At 36.5% G+C, this 10,832-nt stretch overlaps 1 long non-coding RNA gene across 1 annotated transcript; it reads left to right on the top strand.

Moving 5' to 3' along the window:
- The first annotated feature begins 270 nt into the window (after positions 1 to 270).
- LOC116442138 lies at positions 271 to 9,926 on the top strand. Its single transcript, XR_004239414.1, has 3 exons — positions 271 to 358; positions 2,351 to 2,497; positions 3,296 to 9,926. It is a non-coding gene; the product is annotated as an uncharacterized LOC116442138 (long non-coding RNA).
- Positions 9,927 to 10,832: the final 906 nt, after the last annotated feature.

The raw sequence follows: 10,832 nt of genomic DNA, 5'->3' as shown, positions 1-10,832 counted from the left end.
ACTAAACACATACAGGTAAAGCATGAGTCAGGCACCTAAATGGGAGGCAGTGTTCTTCACTCTCCACTTCTACACTGCATTCTGCTCTCTCTTACAGGTTATTTTTTCTACCATGTTTGTATTTGTTGTTGTCCTCTGGATTCTCTTTAATGGTGTGTTGCCCTGTAGCAGCCCAGCTGATGCCACATAGATCACATACCTCCAGTGCTTTACATACGATATTTATTTAATGTACCACAGAATAACCTTTGGCTTTTCAACAATAGGATCATATTGTCAACCTAAATCGAATTTGCTGTCCGTGGTGCTGTTTCCTATTCTGTGTTGTCCCAACCTACTGAAGAGGAAGGTGGAAAAGGTATTATTCTGATACAGGGATCTGTGGGTGGGATGAGATATTGTGAAGAAGTGATACTGAGATGATAATATAAAATCAAAGCTAAATTAGAAGTTCAACTATTTACTTCATCAAAACCAGAAGTAGATACTATACTGGAGAAAAACTGCGTATCTCATGCAGTGCTTAGTGTCAAAGGCTCTATACTCTCTCTGAATTGTATCTTTATGCACATTGGCATGAAACTACTTGTGAAGTTTTATTACCATATTGAATAATAGAGTTCAGAGCTGGTAGGAACCAAATGACATATCTAGTCCCAAGGCAGTGTTTATTATCTCTGACAGATATTTGTCTGACCAGCTCATAAACAACCAGTCCCAGTGCTTTCAATATGCCTGGCAAAAATAATGTAACAATAATATTTAGCCTCAAGTTTTCCTATGATTTAAGCCCATTTAATATTTTCCTACTCCCATTAGCCCACAGAACAGCTTAGTCTCTTTCTACTTTCAAATCTTTTACATATTTGATATTTGTCATGTCTCCCCAACACGTTTTTTATAGTAACACAGCACTGTTGACTCATGCTCAACCTAAGTACCACTGTCCATTCCTCATACTACATTTTAGATAAGAAATACCATCTAAATACAGTAGTACTTTGAAATTGTCCCAGAACTGCATCCTAATTTTCTCAGACTATTTTTCCACATCACTATTAAACCTCTCTTGGGTGTATTTAAGTCCTCCTACATTTGAATTTTCTGTAAACATAAAATAACTGTAATCAATATTGAGAAACATATCTCATGGATACCATATATCTGCAAACCATTGCATACAGGATATTTTCTGCCATTTGAGATCAGTGTGAGACAAGAGTAGTCACACCAAGCACATTTATTCATAAATTAAAGACTGGAGAAGCGATTCATGTAAGCAACAGTATCCCTAAGCAATTCTAATTTATGTATCTTACATTTACAGAACATGGCAGAAATCCACACTTCCCCAGCTTTAATGGTACGCACATCCATATGCAAGCCTAGTCTTAACTATGCTCTTAAATCTCTTTTGTACAGGTGTTTAGGAATGTTGAATATTTTGTATTTTAGTAAAGTTTAAGTTTAATAATTAAGCCACTGTTTTCAAACACAATCCAGCTAATTTCTTTTTGCTTCAACCAAATTGGTAGATATATGTTCAAAAGACACAGTAACAAATCAGTAAGGCCTTTTCTGTATCTTCCTCAAACCAAGGTCCACTCCATGCTGCACAGTTTAAGGCTTCTCATCTCTCCAACCATACACACAAACTCAGCCATCTGAAAATGCAGTGTTTAGTCCTCAAATACAGCTTTTTAGTTTGCACTTACCCTTTACAAGTTTTCATATAATCATCCCAGAATGCTTTTACTTTTCATTCTGTGAGATAACCATGGAGATCTGAAGGGGTTGATGTTTCTAAGCAAGGAGGAGTAAGGCAGTGCTCCAGTCTTTGTAGAAAAAGTAATCCAAAACTAATCCTGTTTATTGAAGCAATAGTTGTTCTACAGCCTTCACCAGTCAACATTGTTCAGAATTTTTAGCAGATTTTTTTTTCTTAATCTGGATGCAGTTCTAAGAAAAAAAAATCAGAGAAAAACGAACATTTAATTGTTGTGGACAATGAGCAACATGATCAGCTATGTCAGAAAAACTTCAACAGCAGCTTTGTGTGTTGTTCCCAGGCGTGTTAAAGTGAGCTAATTATAGCAACCCTTATGTATTCTCAGAACATGTGTTCATTCTTTATGAAATTGTGGGATATCTTAGTAGAGGGATTTCATGTAAATTATTTATGATTAATCCTGTGGCTCGGCTTGGCTTATGTCCACTCTCAGTGAAAAAACTTTAAACTTAAGTGGAAGCATGATGTGAAATATTAAAGAGAAATATTTATATATACATTCTCTTTCTATCTATGGATTTCAGACACGAGATAAAAGGTTTCTGTTGTTGATTATTTCAGCTCTCTTGGTACTACTGCAAAGCACTCACTGTTGAGCTTGAAGCTACAGCTTGGGGATTTCAAACTGACAGAGAAATGCTCCAAACTACCAGTCTGCTTTTGATTTGCCAAAAAGTCTTCTGAGCTAGCAACAGCAGTATGCTTCTGGTATGAAAAAGATCAAATATAATGAATCACACTCATCACCCTCTAGAGAAACAATTACATTGCTCTATTAAATAAAAGCAGTTTGTATGAGGTAATGATTTCAGGAGTCCACAACTGAGTCCTATCTATATTATGCATCACTTAAAGTTTTGCTCCAGGTAAAGGAGATGTTAGCTGACAGCACAGCCAAGTTTATATTCAAAACCAGCAAATTTCTCACAGTCCTTTATTAATGGATGCACTCCGATACAGAACTTGCAATGCTGTCCAGTCAGTTATCTTTAGAGTATGTTTAAAATGAAAATTAATTCAGTAGCTGCTCAAGTAATTTCCATTACCCTGTTTAATGCTCCCTATTATAGACAAATCTTCTTTATGGAACCATGCAGTGACAGATTGGCTTTCCTTGTTATCAGGTATCTAGCAAGTGAGCCTCATCATACAACTCTGGCGACTATAAATGATGTTCTTGCTCCCCTGGATACACCCTTGTGTCCTTCGCAATTTTACTTTCCTTTGTCTTTTATAAAGAAGAATTACCAAAGAACAGAATTTAAACTTATCCACCAGATTCAAGGTTGTTTATTGTCTTTGACAAACACATTCACTATTTCTTATGGCTACCATATCAAAGTGATTTTGTCACCTAAACTCCTTCACTGGGAGACGATTCCCAGGGTACAGCACTTATAGTCGTTGCTTGTCTTTTGTAACATGCCTGCTTTTCTTCCTGAAAGTCTGGAAACTCCTCCTCCTCCAGGTGCTAATGTAATATCCTATATTGTGCTTTCTCTCCAGGTGTGTAATGAAGATTAATCAAGGCTGATCTGCGGTCATGACTTCTCTTCATCCTTCCATCCATCCTGATTTTGTGCTTTATCCATAAACTTGGGCTTCCATATTAGATGAAAGAAAAATCCACAGATCTCAATTTACCACGACAATACATTCGTAAACTCTGTAGATGATTTTTCAAACTGTAGCAAATCAGTTAACACCCTGAATTCTGAAGCCCTGTACAATCTGCATAAAGCAATATATAACCAGTTAGTATACTTTCAAAGCTACAGTAGGAGTGTAGTGCTTTAGGTAAAACAGCTGTAGACCAACAAAAAAATGTAACAATTCATTGCGCTGTTTGATCCAAAGCACTGTGTTCTGATACTCTGAACGTAAGGGCAGGTGAGGAAGGCCTTACAGTGCCTGTGCCAGGCAGCAGTTCACTACTTATGCCTTGCAGACACAGAGATTAGAGATTAGAATTGCTCAGGATTCAACCAGAGAGCACCCAAAATGAAAGCAAATTTTCTGAGAAAACCAAATGGATTTTGCTGACTATCCTGGACATACAGGGGGTGCTCTATTAATCAAGTCACAAGAAAATAGTTTAGAACTCAGCATACTACATAGACTACATATACACCACTACATTATATGCTACTACATTAACATTGCTGAGCATACTGTATACATTAACCATGCAGCAGGCACTTCTGATGCACGTCTGACATTCAGAAATATATTCTCAATATATTCAGAAAAATATTCCACTCTGAGTTGACAAGGTATTACTAACCTAAGAATTATGATAGAAAACAAGGGGAGTATTCATGTTGCCTACTTCAACAGCCTACAAAACCAGACTAGGCTTCCTGCACAGTAAATATAAAGGGATAAGTAAATATCTCAGAGATTATTTCAGAGGATTCAAGCTAAGCAGCAGTGGAAGTCCTCTGGAGGGCAACCAGAGCACTACCTTCCTGCTTACCTTAGCTGCTCTAAATTGTTCCCTGGAGGTGTCAACTCTACTCTGCTGATTACAAACGGTGCCCAGACTCCCTATTTAGAAACCTAATTTGCTACCTAAAATCAAATGTGGTGAATAATTCCCGAAGACCTCAAATTTTCAAATTGGCCAAGTGATGGGTTTAAATTAAATATTAACAAGTTTAAAGCTCAATTTTTGTAACTTCTCCAAAAAAAGGTGCATCTGAAGCAGTCAACAATGAAGTTAATGCCCTGCAGACTGCAGATCTTCATGCTGTATTTAAGCAAATACATGCTAACAATCTGTTACACCCCGCCTAATGGATTTTACATCCAATACCACCAGTATAAATACAAAGCAATTTCAATACAAAGAAATTTCAATAATGGAAACTGATGCAGAATAAATATCATGCTCATCGTTTCATAGACCTGTGTAAAGTAAATAACACATATCCCTTTCCAGTGGGATTTTTAAGGTAAAAAGTACCTTCTTTTCCTCACCTTGACATTAATTTAACAAGAAATAAAGTCAACATACTTATAAAAGATACAGGAGGACAGCAGTGCAGGTCCATCTCTTTTTCAGCATATACTGTATGATCAGTGGTCATACAGACTTTTTCATAATGACTGCATACTTGAGCCTCTTTTCATTAAAAGAAAAAGATATCGGTACTGAGCTTTCTCTTGTATTAACTACCAGTTCAAAATTTAGCTATCTAGGGTAGGTTAGTCATCTAGGTCTCCCTCTGTCGTCAGTAGAGTGGCAGGTACTTCCAGAAGATGAGTCATCTCATCTATTTTAGACACATCTTAGAACTGTATGAATCACTCTGAAAATCCTTCTCCCCACAGTTACAGAGGAAGCCTAGACAACTATCTTAGCCAGGACACTTAACTTTTTGCCAGCTAAGGCAGGTGCCTGGTACTTGGTGTTCTTGCAGAAAGGATGTAAGTTTAAAAAGTGTTTCTTTGAATGTAGACATGTGTCAACTGATGGCAATATAGAATCATGTTCATGCTGAGCTACGAGACCATAACAGCATTAAATCAGTATTAGCCTGCCTTGTTACTGACCTTGAGGTGAAAAATTCCCTATCCCTCTGCCAACTTTTTGTGCTAACTAATTCACAGTTGAACACATTGATAAGGCAGGTGCAGCTGGGCAAATACCCTAGCAAGCATCGAACCTATAAATTAGTGACTGGGCATTAAATTTTTTCTAGCCAGTTCAGGTAGTCTTTAATCCTCATTGGTTAATATCACTTAATGGTTTTATATCATCCTGATTTAAATTTATACAAGAGTGCTTTCATACAAATTCCATTCAAAATATGCAGTTAGATTCAGAAAAGAATGAAGTATTATGACACTGCTATATATATATATATATTCTTTTTTTTTGCCCCACACTTCAAAATGGGCTAGAGAGGGAAAAGGAAATCTGCTAATTAAATTTTGAAGAGGTCAAAATAGTGTAACACACACCAAGCTCTAATTCAAAGAACAGAGGAAGCAGAGCAATTCGGATTTGTCATCCTTTGACACAGACTGTAACAATGTAGTCAGAATTTTAAGAGAAACACGCATCTTTTTCATTCTTTCTCTCCCTCTAGGGTCACTGCACTGTGATCTATTTTTACACGGGAAATAAAAGGAGTTTCCATTGTTAAAACAAGTTGGATGCTCCCATATCTCATATTCGATCAGAGAGCATTTCAGAAAGGCTAGCGTCCTCCTTTCAATCAGCTTTGAAGCATTTCTACTGGTTATAGACAGCGTTCATCCACAATATTATAATCATAAAAACTTCTATTTTTTAAAAAGTGGGTAAAAAAATGTGACTTCCAATGACTTACAAAAAAATGGTATTGAAATGATTTCTTTAAAAATGCAAAAGCTAGAAAAGACATAAAAGCAGCAGAAAGATAATAGACCTAACCACATATCCTCAAAATTTTAGGGATACTGATGTTCAGATGTTAACTACTTTTTCTTCAAAATTCCTCTGCAGAAACAGCTCACCAAATATGATGAATCTAGTGCTATCTCATGTTCTTGAATTTTCCATCAACTTGAAATACCAATTCTGCATTGCCAGTTTTTTCACTAAGCCCACTGTACAACAAAGGAAATTTGGAGGAGGAGGGAAGGCAGGAGAGAGAAAGATGAAAAAAATGGAGGAAAGGAAAGGGCAGGGATGGCAGTTGCCTTGTATTTGACAATGTCTTCCTGATTACAGCAGGAGACAACTTTGCAAACCAAACACAAAGTATAGTTACAAGAACACAGATCACATTTCAACCTTGACATCCTAAGAAGGAACACAAGCTCCACCACCAATACTGAATCCCATGCACCGTCAAGGCTCACGGTTGTGCTACCTTAGGTCCACGCTGCAAACCTCCTTTCTAAATACTGGTCAGAGTTCAGCCCCCCTGTATGAAACATCCAATAGTTGTAGAAGACCACAATTCCTGGGAGTCTCCTCTCCTTCCTGTAACACTAGAAACTATCTGATATTCAAAACCAGGGGGTTTTTTTGGCCTTACCTCAGCACTCTGTTCACAAAGCCTGTTCCAGTTCTCTGGACAAATGCGACACTCGAAACTAAGCTTTTAGTTTTGGATTGAAAATTTGCCCTTGAAAAAATAGCATCCATTGTCCTGAACATACATGCCAAGTAAGTTTTATTAGATGTGCAAACATTTGGGTGAAGAAATAAATCTCCTCTGCATAGCCCAATAAAACCCTGAATATAACTTCAGTGTGTGAATGCCCTTAGCAGATCTGTTTCATATTGTGTTAATTCATACCCAACTGAAGGTGGCTACTGAATGCAACAATATGCACGATGATTTCTTTCAAAATTCCCTTAATAACACTTTGAGACTGTATTATGAAAAAATATTAAAATAAGGACTTAACTCACAACATTAGAGGCTGTTCATAAGTGCATGAAGTAGCGAAAAAGGAGAATTAGTGGTTCATAAAATAATTTATTTGCAGTTTACAACTCCACCAAAATCTGGCCCCTTTAATACAAGGTACCATGTTTGTATTTGTCTCATTTCTTAACATGTATTTCAGTGCTGAAAACAGTAAAATGGTACCAACATTTTGAACACTACTCTCTTGATCTTTTCTTGAACATAGTACATTAAGTTCTCATTTTAAACCAGTCCTAATTACATTTTTGCTTATGGTTTTTTTTCGCTAGTACTGCAATAGTTTCAGTCTCTTCAATAAAATACACTGTGAATCCATACCCATTCATTTATCTTTACGTAAAGATCAGATGGCAAATTGCCTCTTTCTGCAACCTTAGAATAACACCTAATCCTGAGTTTTCTTCCCATATGAGCTTGTTTAGGAATATGCTGGCACCAGCAACATGATCAAATCTTCAGGAAGATAACCAGATTTGCAGACACCTAGCAGTCCAGTGTGCATAAGTAAGCTGCATTTTTGCTTACTTGAAGGCAAACAAAATTTGCTGCTCTCAGCAGCTTTAGGAAGCTTCCCAGATAATGGTACCAAAATAAACAATATTCCCCACCTGTGATCAACACAAGTGACACGATGGAAATCTCTGGAATCACGGGTTCCCCATTCATATCACAATCAATTTGAAAGTGCTTTTTGCTTTCAGTATACTTGCATGGCTTACCCGAAGATCTCACACAAATTTCATCACCTGTTACATTGCATTTAGAGAGAACTGACAAATTCTCACCATAACAGATCTACGTCTATGCCTGGCAGACATCAATTGGCAATCTCATTTAGTATTCTCATTTTAAAATACACCTTTTTTCTTTTCCCTGCTTAATTTGTTTTCCCTGTCACCAGCCTTATGATTGACTTTTTTGATTTATACTGGAGAATATTCTGTTAGCATACTATTCATGGCCTACTCTCTACAGTATTCTTGCATTTTATAAATAATTTGATAAATATCTTAAAAATCCATCCTGAAATATGGCTTTTAGATGTATACGCAACAAAATAGGTTTTAGTTACTTTGTTAGAATTGGGGTGCTGACTTAGAGATAGAAATAAAATAGGAGATCAAGTATTCAAAATAAAACCCCTTAGCTCCTGAAAATTCCCTTGTAGTTATTTTCACATCAAAAACTACAACCACTGTGATATCTTAACTGTAACCTTTTCCAACTACATTTTTTATCAATTATTACTACAGTATTACATATACTGTATGAGTTTATACTTAGGTGGAACTGAAGGGAAGGAAATGCAATTCCTTATTAAAAAACAAAACACAATATCTGCTCAAAACCAGTCTGGCAGCAGATAAGATATATGAAAAAAGCATAAAATTTTCTTAAGAAATAAATTGAGGAAGAACTTCGGAGAATAATCTTTCTAAACATGCCTTTGAATCTAGTTTTATGTACATGGCACATATTTTTTCTAAATATTTCTTAATGTTAATTACTGCATTAGGAGATACTTTTATTTGCTACATAAACCATTTGCATTTAACTTTATCACTTAAAATTTCATGGTTCTTTTACTGTTACATCTCAGCTTTTTACTTCACTAAAACCAAACATGATTCTAATAATACACCAAACATTTGAACTAAGCAAAACTATCACGTCTTTATTTTTCTTTCTAATGGCCACACATGGTCATTAAAATCCTCCTGATAATTGGGTAACTGCTATATGTAAGCATACCTGCAATATAATGCACATGCAGCAAACTTCCAAAGCTTAATTTTTTCCTGCCCACCTTTCTGCAAAAGTAAATACCTCCACAGGGTCACCTGCAGGTAATGATAATGACTCCTTGGAGCTGCATTTACTAAGTTTTTATGATCTGAACCCCATTACAAACCACGAGAGGGAATATCATATCTGATACAGGAGCCCTGTGATTCTCTCCAACACCTGGCAACTTGGTTATGTCTTTAAAAAGTTACTCAAAAGTAATTTTGTTAATTCCATGACTGTGTGTCCCAACTTAGTTTCATTTTTTCCTATTTCATCTCTCAAGTATGAAGAGCATCTCAGGTATTGTACATATACTTGGTATGGATTTGCCATGCTGATGTTCTTTTATTTCCTGCATTCTGTGATATCCTGCATTTAGTGTTGCTAAAGGTCCATACATTGGAGTGACAAGAAGTCACAGAGAAAGGACAAAGTTGGACAGAAGTTCATTTGTCTTTTGATTAATTTTCATTCTGTTTCCACATTGTGACAGGGAAATCCCCTATGAATTATTTTAAACTGTTTTGTGCTATCTTTTCTCCCAAAGGTGTTCTGCATATTGACAAAATCCACCTAAAAGCTTTAATGTGGATACTTCTATCACCCTCAGTAAGCCTGCACACATACAAAATTCTTAGAATTGTTACTTTGTTTCTGCTAAGGTGTATTATAAATTCTCCTGGAAATTCCTGGAGTGTTTAGAAGTTTTAATCCTTACCTCAAGCAATATTTAAGCAAACATCTTCTAATGCATCTTAAAAAGAAATTATGGTTTTGCCTAAAATATGGGCTAAGCTGAAATCTTCGTTTTAATTATAGCCTTTAGCATGTTAATTGTATATCATTAAAAACTAAGAGAACTGCATTTTTCCCTAACGTAATCAAAATATAAGACAAAATAAATTTGAGAGTTACATAAGAGAAATACTTCCTAATTTGGGGGTTTTAAATGCTGCAATTGTTGTGGTAGCTCTGAAGTTTGCAAGGTTTTTTGGCAAGAAGCATGGGATTGAACCAAAGCAATTGTAACCCCGAGGATGCCATTTTCTCTGAATGGATCAATCCAGAAGCCCCCTGCACTTGCTGGGAAGCTGTAAGCTTCTGTCAGACATTGAGACAAATTTTCCAACAAGCTCTTGTGTTATATGAAGATCAGCCAAAACAAGAATGTCTGAAAGAGTTTTACAGAGGGGATGTAAAGCTTGGGATAAACAGAGAATTGAAAATAATCTCAAAAAATTGAACTTGATCTGCCTTCTTTGAAGTTAAAGTGATTAGAATGGAGCAGAGTGGGATTTATAGACTTCACAGGCTGTGGGAGGGACTTCAAAAGCACAGAGGTGACAGAGGAACATATTTTTTCAGCTGTGCAGTGACAAAAATGCAACATGGTTTCAGGGTTCTTGCAACAACAGGAAGAATGGGAAAACAAAAAGTTCTAATTTTAGTTTCTGCCAGTCATCCATGTGTCAGCCTGGTTGTGTCCTACTCAGGACACTCACCTCAAATGCACCTTCAGCAGAGCATATGACTGATAAATACTGATAAAATCCAGTAAATACACAGGACAGAGAAACAGGAAACACCAGGACGATTTTTAAACTCTAGCTTTGAAAACTGGTCAAATGCATGATGTGCACAAACTAGGATGTGAACGGGGATTTCCCATGACCAGCACTGCATCCTATGCCACTCTCCCTTCTTCCCCAGCACACAGGCTTCTGAGAGTCGCTTGTGTCTGTTAGAACCATTCCATTGTGTACAAAATACTGAAATATTGGGAGCAGTAAGGCACTGTGAACTTCTTGTTTGGGACAATCTGCCAT

The sequence above is a fragment of the Corvus moneduloides genome, chromosome 3, assembly GCF_009650955.1.
Source record: "Corvus moneduloides isolate bCorMon1 chromosome 3, bCorMon1.pri, whole genome shotgun sequence".
Taxonomy (NCBI): Eukaryota; Metazoa; Chordata; class Aves; order Passeriformes; family Corvidae; genus Corvus; species Corvus moneduloides.
The sequence above is the reverse complement of the archived record's forward strand: the minus strand, read 5'-3'. Positions and strand labels throughout refer to the sequence as shown.